This window comes from Procambarus clarkii, chromosome 56 (assembly GCF_040958095.1).
Source record: "Procambarus clarkii isolate CNS0578487 chromosome 56, FALCON_Pclarkii_2.0, whole genome shotgun sequence".
Classification (NCBI taxonomy): Eukaryota; Metazoa; Arthropoda; class Malacostraca; order Decapoda; family Cambaridae; genus Procambarus; species Procambarus clarkii.
In genome coordinates this window covers 10,203,235-10,215,929 of record NC_091205.1, presented here as the reverse complement: position 1 = coordinate 10,215,929, position 12,695 = coordinate 10,203,235, and positions in this window count along the sequence as shown.

The following is a 12,695-nucleotide window of genomic DNA, read 5'->3' as shown; positions in this document are numbered from 1 at the left end:
TGTCAAGTACAAGCCATTGTGGTGGACAAAATACTAGCAGACCTACAAGTACAAGGTCTGAGAGCAACAGCCAAATTCCTGAGAAATAGTGGAATAAAATTGGCAGATAATAGTAAGTCTGATCACCTCACCGACTTCGGTATCCTTGTAGGTACAGACTACTACCATCGATTCATCGGTAGCCCTACTAAATATCAGGGCATAACCATGCTAAATTCTGCAGTAGGCAAATTACTCTCAGGCCCAGTATTAAGCCTGAAGAGACCTATGCCAGCAGATAAACAATACCAGTAGAAATCTAAATTTGTCAGCTGATTATATATCTCCAGTAGCATTATACTAAGGAGATTACAGCTGACTATAACAACAGAGGTTGATGTTAATAACATCATTTAAAGCTGAAGATGAGTTCATGAGGCCTCAGCGGCAAATCAGTGAACAGTAGCCAAAACAGCTACAAGTTACTGCGACCAATGTCACTGAACCCACTGCAGTCTCAGAACCATACTTGACTTTAATGATGGACTATTCAATCCTCGGAATCAGTTAACTAAATTAAACCCCAATAAATCTGACGATTGATTTTGATACATTTATTATTTAATCAAGATGTATTCTATGGGCCTTAGTGTTGATACATCAGTGACCAGTTACCTGAACAAGTTTCAAGTTATATCTAATGTCACTGATCTCACTTCAGTCCCTGAATCATACTTGACTGTAGTGCTTGATCATATTCAGTCCTCTGGGTTAATATGCATTTAGGCTATGATTTTAGCCTTTCAAAGTTAACAGGGAAATGAAATCGCATTAGACTTCTAACCCATGCAACTCGATTATGGGACGTCCATCCTGTATGAACAGATGCACATATGTGTGATTACTATCATCAAATTAATCTAATAATTCGTAGGAGGAGTATCGGTGTTCAACTGTTCTAAATAGGACTTCGACCCATGAGCAGCCCCCCCCGGGAATTGTGTCGGAAAACCCGACACCATTTAATAATATTTCATACAATAGGCAGATAATATTGCTGCTGTGTTGTATACACAAATTAACCCCATAGAAAATGTAGCTTGTAGTGGAATTTTCCATCAATAGAAAATGGGATATCATTGCCACATAGTACTATAAATTCACCAGCTATTCTGTTGGGAATTATTCTTAAATACATTAGTCTTTGGACTTTTAATATCATAAAAACATCTCATTTGAATTAACTTAATTATCAGTATCAAAATAGAGTAAATGTGACCCTTCTATCACATATTGACATTGGACAAGGAGAGCTAAGGCATCAGTGGTGTGAAGAGTGGTCAGCCATTGTTTGTTAGACCAGAGTCGTTGGAGCAAGTTTTGCTCCTATAATTCTCTTGGACGAAGTGTTATGGAGATCAAAGTGTTCTACCATCATCAACATGCTGTCATCAACCACAAGGGAAGTGTCTTTCAGAAATCCTATCTAAGTCATTATTGGCCAGTAATGTTAGGTAGATATGATTAATTCCGGTTAGAACATGAACGATCGACTCAACACAGGTAATTAAGCCTTGGTCCTTATCATAAATAATATACAGTGTTTTCTCTGATATAGCTGTCATATATTAGGATTCTGGTTTACAGCTAGTGCCCTTTGACAGGAACAAGAAGAGGAAGCAAGAATTAATCTTGGTACATCAGTTACTATGGGTGATGGAAGCTAGCCTCACACGAGGATAATTTGGTGTCTACATCCCAGTTATACCTGGTGGACTAAGCCTGCTGTGCAATAAGATCAGGAGCCTCCTCAATTTTATTTTACTAATATATGTAGTTTAATACTGTAGTTTGATTTGCTGCATATATATAAATTTAATATAAACCCCCCCCCCCTTAATGTGTAAGGATCGATTTGAGAGATTATTGCAGAAATACAGTCCATTTAACATACAAATTTCTATCGAAATATATAAATTAATGTAACTATAAATTCTATATAAATTCTTATAAATTAAATAAATATAAATCTCACAGGTCGGTTCCCACAGTAGTTGTACACTGGGTTGAGACACAGTGGTATGTTCATTTAATTTATGTTGACTTACTATATTAAGTATAACATTAAGCATATCTTGGGTGTCATCTTCATATTGAGATTTTTCAGCTATAGCTTGATCTATTTCATAAGGCTCAGCTTCTGCTGCATTTAGTATGTTAAGATGAGACCTAATTGTAGATCTGACTTGATCAAATTTGAGATCAGCTACTGTCAATGATATTTCTAATTGATTGTAATCAATGGGAGTTGCTTTAGACAAAGCTTCAGACTTATTGATCAGTCTTGTTAAATGACCTTTAAGACCAATAAAGGTTCTCCTTAATTTTTCAGGAGTAGCCATGGTGGCTTTAAGTTCAAGTTTCGTAGGACTTGAATAACTGTTGCTAAAGTAGCTTGGGGAACTTGCTCATTAGTTGGCAAATAAATTGAAGATAGCCTAAATTATTCTGGCTAAGTTTCAATCTACCTCTTTCTGGGGTTAAATGCATCTACCTAACAACAAATAGCTAAGATTTGAGTGATACTTGAATGTGACTATTGGAATGTCTCTTGGCTAGCTCTTCATTATCACCATTTGATGGAATAGTGAGCATTCAGTAGCACTCAAAAAATATATATACACAAAAATAGTAAATACACAATAAATGGTTATATATATATCCCACCCTAATCAGGGTCAGCACATTATTAAGTATAATGTACTTAGATCCCACCCTGTTTTAGGGTCAGCACAATAATGAATAATATAATGTACACTACTGACTAGTTCAAGACTAGTTGAAATAATTTCTACTAAAGAAACTACTAAGTTATTTAGTCTGCATTTGTGCAAAACTCAGCACAACCACAGCCTAGATTCCTACCTAATAAAGATTGGCATAAAATTAATTAATGGTGCAATAATGTGAATATAAATGTGCTGTGTTTGGGGATTTTTTTAGATTTTGTAATATATAAATGTGCACTTGCACACACAAGTGAAAATTATGAAATATATATATAGTTAATTTTGGCTTGCTAGCCACAACCTCTAATGATGGTTGATTGTGTTGACCAATTTATCAACTACATGTGACCTAGACTCACCTGACAGGTGTACATCATCTCTTGCCAGGTTTTGCCTGTATAGTCTGGCTGTAAATTGTATGTAAGTGGCATCCAGTCGTACTCTTTTCCTCAGCCGAAAGTTAATATATTTGGCAGCCCTCTAGTAATATTCTGGACTCACTACCCAACGATTATCATTACTTAGTTAGCGAGGTTCCACTAATGTGAATACTACTGAACTGCTAACAAGTTTCAATGAGGAAATTATTGTTTTAAGATGATTAATTACTTCAGCTGGGTGTGGAGTAGGATGAATGTTAATACCACCTAAGTAAATTATTGTTAGATAGTGAGGCCAATCTAATGCGGGTGTTACTGTAGAGTTATTGTAAAAATTGTGAGGTGTTGCTCCTGGTGACCTGAAGATTCATACCTCAATGTAAAGTATAAGTCTGAGTGTTGTGGGTAACTGACTGTGTCCCACTAGTGATATCTTATACATGAGGTATAGATAGCAAATATTATAAATTGGTGTGGGTTAGGCTAACATATGTGGTACACTGCTAGTAACCACAGATAGTGAAATATGTTTAACCTAAGTTACTACACAATGTGATTAGTAATGGTTAATTAGTATGGAACCGGTTTGAAGGACCAAAATGTTGGGTATCTGGGGCTTTGACTCAAATATGGAATTATTTAGTTATGAGAATTAATATAATCGAAGGACCACCCACTTTTGAGAAAAGGGGGAAAACATATAAAAGTGATTATAAGACTGACACTATAGAACCAGTGCCTATGTATGTTAAAATTATTTAACAATCACTTACAGAGAATGAATGGACTGTATTATTAATTGATTAAAGTTAAAAGCCTCAAATATCAACATGGGGGGGGGGGGTATTTCTAGAAATTTATATATATCTTGGAACCAGTGTGGGTTGTCACCAGTTCATTTTTTTTTTTTTAGATATATACAAGAGTTGTTACATTCTTGTACAGCCACTAGTACGCGTAGCGTTTCGGGCAGGTCCCTGGAATATGATCCCCTGCCGCGAAGAATCGTTTTTTCATCCAAGTACACATTTTACTGTTGCGTTAAACAGAGGCTACAGTTAAGGAATTGCGCCCAGTAAATCCTCCCCGGCCAGGATACGAACCCATGACATAGCACTCACGGAACGCCAGGCGAGTGTCTTACCACTACAGCACGGAGACTGTTAAATACCCATTAATGGGGTTAGTAAAATCTGAACTAGAGTGTAGACTCTGAAGAATCATGAAATATTAAATAATCATATATTGAAAGATTATTAAATCCTAAGATATAATATATGCAAACTTATTGAGTACTGAACAGTAAATCATTGCGTTATATTATTCCTCTTGAGCATCCTATATAAAAATATATATATAAATTAATAATGACCTTATTCAAATTTTCTACCAAACAAGATTTAGTCTTATCTGTAAGACGACTTCACTAAGTCCATTTCGCTACTCGTCGTCGTGATCACATGGTCCCAATAAAGAAGAAACATGAATGATGAACATCGTTGGTGAAGGAAGAAAAAATTTGGTTCATCCTCATCTACACGCTGTAATCAGGGAAATTTGAGTAGCATTTGATTAGGCTATAATTTATTCCAATATTCACTGAAATTGGAGTTAAAAAATGTAAGCAACTAACATTGTATTGTTGGTCTTCTCACAAATTAACGATAGGCTAGCCACAAATACACAATCTTAAATGATGCATCAAACCAAAAAGTATACTTAACGTGAGCATGTTGGAACCCTAAGACCTGCTGATATCACGTCTGCCAGTCCCTGACGTTCACTGCTGTGGATGTGTGATTACGGGCCGTGACTATATTTGTTGATGCGTAATTAAACAGTTTGAGTACTGTAGACCATGTGATGTTGTTAAATGGCTGCGTGTGTGGGGGCACGTGTGCACCATGTGACACCTTGTGCTTGAATCCTACCTCCTTCCTCCCACCATGCTTGGTCCTGCATGCGCAGAGACGCTCAGAGCAATCCCGGATGTAATCCATTTCGGTTTATTATTAATTATCTGGGAAACGGAAGGAGTACAATTTGAACTATCATCACCAATAAATATATTGGATAATGATACCTTTTCTCGTAAGACAATTGATCTAATTAACATTGCACAAATTAAAGAAGAAGGGTTGACGTGTTTTATTTAACGCCACAGTAATATTTTACTGGAATAATTAATTTGGTTAAATACCCAGCTCAGTACGCATAAGCCAGCGAAATGGTTATTTCTTTCATAAAGAACAATAATTTTAGAAGGAAAGAGTAATTAACTGAACTCTATATTTCTCCAACATGTGTGGGAGATTTCATTTTTAAGCCTGCAATTGACACTTGGCGTCATGATGGATGGGAATTTTCTGGCTAAATTGTGCCTTACTATGGAAACGCTAACGCTGTTAATTCTATGTGTTAGTGTTATTAGTAAATATTAATATTAGGAGTTAAGGGAGAATAATGTATGGTTATTTCCAACAACGTCTCATAGTGCCTGAACTAACTATATCAGCTTAGTTGTACAGTTATGTTGAACAAAACATGTAGCTACTTATATATAACGTCTGTATATAGTGAATAAAATAAAAAACAGGATGGTGGGAGGATAAAGTGGGCGTGAAGCATTGTTGAGGGAGTGGCAACAAGTGGCTGGCTGGTGTGTGGCGGTCACTCCTCATTGCTTTTCGACTCATAGTACCAACTTAGTGGTTCGTTATCGTGAACAAAACATGCAGATACTTATATATAACCTGTGTATAGAGTGTAATAACAGTAAAACTATTTGTTTATTGTTTTATGAACATAATAATTGAATCACTAATATGCACATCATACTTTTGAGTATAGCGATAAATCACCCCTTTTATTATATAAATTTATCACACTACACACTATTGAATAATATTAGTGCATAAAACTAAGAAAAAATCAATCAGAGACATTGAAATAATTAGGTAATAATATCTTTGTAGCAACTCCCACCTGTCAGCTCGGGTGACGCTGACCACCACTGACGATTGCTCTGTCAACGCCTACATTTTGCCAGACTTCCTCGCCCTATTGCGGGCAAAATATGTCACGATTTTTTTTTTCCTGTGCTCAGGAAACACAAATTAACATTTTTTGAAGACGAAATAATTTTTTAGATTTTTTTTTGCATACAGGGGTGTAAATCTCCTCAGAACCCCTTAGCAGCTTAAGGGTTAAACAGGCAGCCTGATGAATTGCAATTGTATCACGATTTGATACAACAACAACTTGCCAATAAATTTATTGAAGTTGTTAACATGATGATACTAAAGAAGGATATTACTTGCCCCATCACTCCATCCTGAATGATTCGGTTACTACACCCATTAGAATTGTATTTAACTGTAGTGCCAAGGTGTCTCACTCAACGATTGCCTACAAACTGGCCCAAGTCTAACTCAACAACTCAATGACGTATTATTACGGTTTCAATTAGGAACTTACGCCTATACGGCCGACATTAGTAAGGCCTTCTTAAGAGTAGGTCTACAAGAACAAGACCGAATTTTCACCAAGTTTCTCTGGATACAGGATTCTAATGATCCCAATAGTGAAATTATAATCTATAGATTTGCATAAGTCTTATTCGGAGCTATTTCTTCACCATTTTTATTTCATGCCACCTTGGACACACATATAAAGAAATCTGATAGTCTCTAAAAGACTGAAATTAGCAATAATTTATATGTTGACAACTTTCAGGGAACTTCAAATGATAAATCAAAATTAATTAAAATTTATCATGAGGCTAATCGCGAGTTACTGGGAGCCAATATGTTTCTTCAGTCATTGGCTTCAAATGATAGACAGTTAAATCATATAATTGAAAGTGAATTTCCCAGCCCATCGTCTGAATAGACAGTACGTTTTAATACTAAATGTAATAAATACAATCCTGACTATCGGCATAGAACATAAATACACTTAATCGCCAGCATAGCACGAAAAATATTGTGAATATTAGAGTTTACCTAAAAAGCTGTATACAAAACCACGACCTAACCTAACCTTGGGAGGTGTAGGAGGACATGCATGTAAATAGCATTTATTGCTTCTGAATTACAATTAGTACTTAACCTGTAACTATATTGATTGTCGGAAAACCCGACACCATTTAATATTGCTGTTGTGTTGTATAGACCAGTTAACCCATAGAAAATGTAGCTTGTAGTGGAATTTTCCATCAATAGAAAATGGGATATCATTGCCATATAGTACTATAAATTCACCAGCTATTCTGTTGGGAATTATTCTTAAATACATTAGTCTTTGGACTTTTAATATCATAAAAACATCTCATTTGAGTTAACTTAATTATCAGTATCAAAATAGAGTAAATGTGATCCTTCTATCACTTATTGACATTGGACAAGGAGATCCAAGGTTTCAGTAGGAAGAGGTCAGTCATTGTTTGTTAGACCAGAGTCGTTGGAGCGAGTTCGGCTCCTATAATTCTCTTGGACGAAGTGTTATGGAGATCAACTTAAGTGTTCAACCATCATCAACACGCTGTCAACATAAACAAGGGAAGTGTCTTACCGAAACCTGTTTATAATTAGTACTTAACCTGAAACTATATTGATATTACAATTTTATAAAACTAATAAAACAAAACTAAAGTTTTTCAATATATTATAAAGTAACTCAGGATATTTTCAGATTTTGTATAAAATCTCTGATGTTTAATAAAACTGAAAAATATTTTTTTTATATTTAAAATTTGTGTATATAGAATTGAACACAAAAACTTCAATCTAAAAATATTGAGTGTATTACCACAAAATTAGCCGAATATATGAGGAAGTAAATGGAACAGCAAAATTAAATGTATTTATGTACTATGCAGACAGTCAGGAATGTACTAATTACATTTAGTATTAAAACATACTGGCTATTCAGAGGAAGGGTTGGAATTTCCAGGGTACAAAGTACTTCACAATTTAAAGGTTCTGGGCATGGAATGGAATACTTCTGCTGATGAGTTAAGTATTAAATCAGTAGAAACTAATAATGCTCCCTTAACCATGAGAAAATTACTGTCTTTTGTCAGTAAACCATTTGACCCATTAGGCTTACTTAGCCCCATTTAATTAAGGGCAAACTCCTTATGCAGGAGTACTGGCAATCTAACATGGGTTAGGATGATCCGTTGCCTGATGATCTGCAAAATAAATGGCAACAGATGACGACGGATTTAAACTTACTTAGTACTCTAAATTTCCCTCGTAATGTCTTAGGACTAAAACAACCCACAAATTTGCACGTGTTTTGCGATGCCTCAGGCAAAGCATGTGGCGCAGTAGCCTGTTTAGTAAACACAAAGCAATCAATTTTACATACTTCTAAAGCTATGGTCGCCACAATCAAGAAAAGATCACTACCCAAAATGGCATTAACAGTTTTGTTAGTAGGTGTACGATTGGCTCATTACCTGACCAAGACACTCAATAATATTCACTTTGGTGAGATAGTAGTGTGGTCAGACAACGAGGCAATCTTACAATGGGAAAAGAATAATAACAACAAAACTCCCTACGTTTGTAATAGAGTTAGGGAACGCAGAGAATTGTCAGCTGAATATAAATTGAGACATGTCCCTACCGAAGACAACCCAGCTGACTGCCTCTCACGAGGATTACTTTGAGACAACTAGTTAAAATCGAGATGTGGTTTAAAGGACCCCATTGCTTGGTCAGTAGTCAGTGGCCTCAACAAAAGCCACAAGTCTTTTGACCAATATCACTGCCCCCATTGTGGAACCAGAAACCCCTCGATCTTTGGCTATTGATCCTAATCATTATTCTAGTTTAAGTAAATACTAGGGACTATCCAAGTAGTATTTAGGTTTCTTCACAAGATGGTAATCAAATACCAGTTCCCAAGTAAAATTATATATATTTTATATATATTGGATCAGACAAACCCAAATGGAGACCTATGGGAGAAATTATGAGCATATCCCTGATAAACTAATAAAGTCTTTAGGCATATGGTTTGACTCTGATAATCATAATATCTTAAGATGTGGAGAAAGTCTGCTAAATGCATAAGTTGATTTGGAAGTAAAGAACCCTATGCTCCTTCTTCGTCACCACATCATAAGCAAACTCATATTCTTACATTGTCATGAATATGGCTCATTACATGGAGGAGTGTTTGACACTCTCACTGATTTGCGACAGAAGTTTTAGCTTCCTGAAGGTCGTCAAACTGTCAAATTTATTATTAAATCTTGTGTGTGAGCTTCCGGAGGTATGACGCTCGGGTGTGTCCTTACCCAGGACCTCCACCATTATCTATGGAACGAGTCTACACCTTCGTCCCTCTGAGACCACTGGGGTAGATTACATAGGAGCCCTCATTTTGACAGGCACTCCAGACAAGGTTCCGGTAAAAACCTATATATGCCTCTTTACGTGTACAAAGAAGAGATATGTACATTTAGAAGTACTTCTGACATGAGTATAGAAGCTTTCCTAAAAGCCTCTCTGCTAGTCGAATGAGACTAGGGATAATGCCTGCACGTGATGCAGGGAACTGTGAGGGTGTTGGATGGTCCTTAGATTTGGGCAAAAAACAAAATTTTTGGTCTTATGTGTTATGTTCAAGACTTACTTTGATAATAACACTGTCCACCATATAACTGACCCATGAGGCACTTACGGACTATAGCTAATCCCCAGACAGCACAACATGGTAAGTTATAGCTGACCCTTATCCATGCCGTCTTCCTGTTGCTGGCATCCTGGCCCTCTTCCTCTGCTGTCACACGTCTAGTCACACTCCTTTACTGCTATTTACTGCTAGGTAACAGGGGCATCAGGGTGAAAGAAACATTTTTGCCCATTTGTCTCTGCCACCACCTGGGATGGAACCCGGAACCTCAGGACTACGAATCCCAAGCGCTGTCCACCCCAGCAAGTGCGCTGGGGAGCCGGTCGGTCGAGCGGACAGCACGCTGGACTTGTGATCCTGTGGTCCCGGGTTCGATCCCGGGCGCCGGCGAGCAACAATGGGCAGAGTTTCTTTCACTCTATGCCCCTGTTACTTAGCAGTAAAATAGGTACCTGAGTGTTAGTCAGTTGTCACGGGGTGCTTCCTGGGGGTGGAGGCCTGGTCGAGGACCGGGCCGCGGGGACACTAAAGCCCCAAAATCATCTCAAGATAACTCAAGATAACCCATGTCAGGCGCCCTCAAGGCGGACAGCGAGGGCAAAATGAATTGTATTCAGGGTAGGTTCAGAAGTATGGTGTCAAATTTCAGTGATTATGGCAAGGTGGTAGACTTTGGCACTTTCTGGTGCCAAAGTCTATATTTTTTCAGATGTACACAGTAGATAGTTCCACTTCGTTAATGATTTTATTATACATGTGATTTATGATTACTCGAAATTGTAAGGTAAAAAAAACTGAAAACTATATGAATTAACTGAGAAATAAATGCAGTATTCCCTGTGGTTATTGAGGGTCAGTGAGGGATGAGTGGCTCAGACGGTGGGGTAGTCTGAACATGTCTGAGTTTAGGCTCATTGTTGTCCTTAACAGAAACTTTGTTTTCAATGGCTACATTTCAAAATTAACTTTTATATGTACACGGGAATTCACTATATAAACTCAATAGAGTTCCTCCCAACCACTTGGGCTGGACTGTAGAGCGACGGTATTGCATGTCGGCGTTCAATCCCCGACCGTCCAAGTAGTTGGGCCCCATTTTTTCCCCCATCCCATTCCTAATCCTTACCTACGCCATTCTCAGTGCTAAATTGTCTTAATGGCTTGGCGCTTTCCCCTGATATTCCCCCCTTCAATAGAGTGCCATACAGAAGTACATAGCTCTTGGTAAAAGCACCTCGACCAAGTTTGTATCCAACATCTGGGCCAATATCACCCTTACATCTTACGTGCTGGTATTACAGGTTTCCCAAACAATTTTGAAACAAGCTGGGAACTGGGATATGAGGACAAGGAGCTGGGATATGAGGACACGGAATTGGGATATGAGGACAAGGAGCTGGGATATGAGGACACGGAATTGGGATATGAGGACAAGGAACTGGGATATGAAGACTAGGAGCTGGGATAAGAGGACGAGGAACTGGGATATAAGGACAAGGAACTTGGATATGAGGACAAAGACCTGGGATGTGATGACCAGGAACTGTGGTATGAGGACAAGGAACTGTGGTATGAGGACCAGGCACTGTGGTCTAAGTAAGGTTATGAGAAAGTACGTAAGGTTATATCGTCTCATGTGAGCATAAAAAGTTTTTGTAAGGTTATATTCGGCTCATGTGAGCATGTGTGCGTAAAAGAATATGTAATGTTATAATAAATAGGATTGAAATACATACTGTAAAATACATGTATCCCTGGAACATATTACATACATTGTTTTAATACATGTAAAATAAATAACTTGGAATGATTTCGAGGAAGACCTACCCGTGTGAGGAATCTGCTGTAGATGGGGCTGTAGGGGAAGCTGGTGACAGTCTCGTAGAAGGTTGTGTTGGAGGTGAGTGTGGGCTGAAGTAGCACTACACGCCGTCTGTGGCCCGCCAGCTCCAGCACCTCCCTGTTGAGACTCAACATTGTATCTGTGATGTAAGTCACCTCTTGTCAGAAGGTTTTATGTGGGAGTGCAGGAGGGCCATGGTTATGGTACAGAAAAGTCATAGTAGAGAACGGTCATGGTACAGAAAGTACATAATACCTTCATAGTGTGAACCCCAGGGTATTCTAGTGAGTTAGATCTGCCTTGTCAAAGTTATTCTACCCATCTGATTAGAGGTAGGAGTCAGAGGAAATAAATAAATTAAGTAAACGTCAGTGAACTATGACTAAAAGAGAATGACAAGCAAATGATTTTCACACTGTTTCCCGTCGAGGGTGTGGACAAAATGCGACCCAAACGTCTAAAGGTTAGAGCTGCCCCCCTCCTTTGACGGTCATGTTTTTGGAAAAAGTGATATTCAATAGGTCCTGAAGGACGTTACCGGCATCACACTCACTGACATTAGTCAGGAAGGTTATGATATCGTGCTCTTCTTTTCATGTGAGGAAGGACTAGAAAAAACTCTTGACCAGCGATGCTATACTTCACAAGGAGCACCACCTACATCCTCACTTTCCACGTAAGTTCCTGGCCGAAACAACTTTTTTACAAGCAGGACCAGCCAGTGCATCGCTGATCGACCGCACCATATGATCATGGACAGTATCGAGGACGAAAACCCGAACCTGGGTGTATTCAACCTAGAGTTCTGCAACACCGACAAATTAACAAGGAAGATTACTTTCACCACCATAGCTGCAGCCACTCAGGCTGCCACACAAGGTTTCTACTGCTTCGGCTTAAAGATACAACCCCACCAAGTATAAAAGGAACGATATCATGAGATCCAGTAGTGCTTCAAGTGCTACGAGCTCTCCCACCCCACCAACAAGTGTCCACACCTTGTCCAGAAGTGCAGCCTGTGCGCACTGGACTATCATTATTCCATATGCAGGGCAA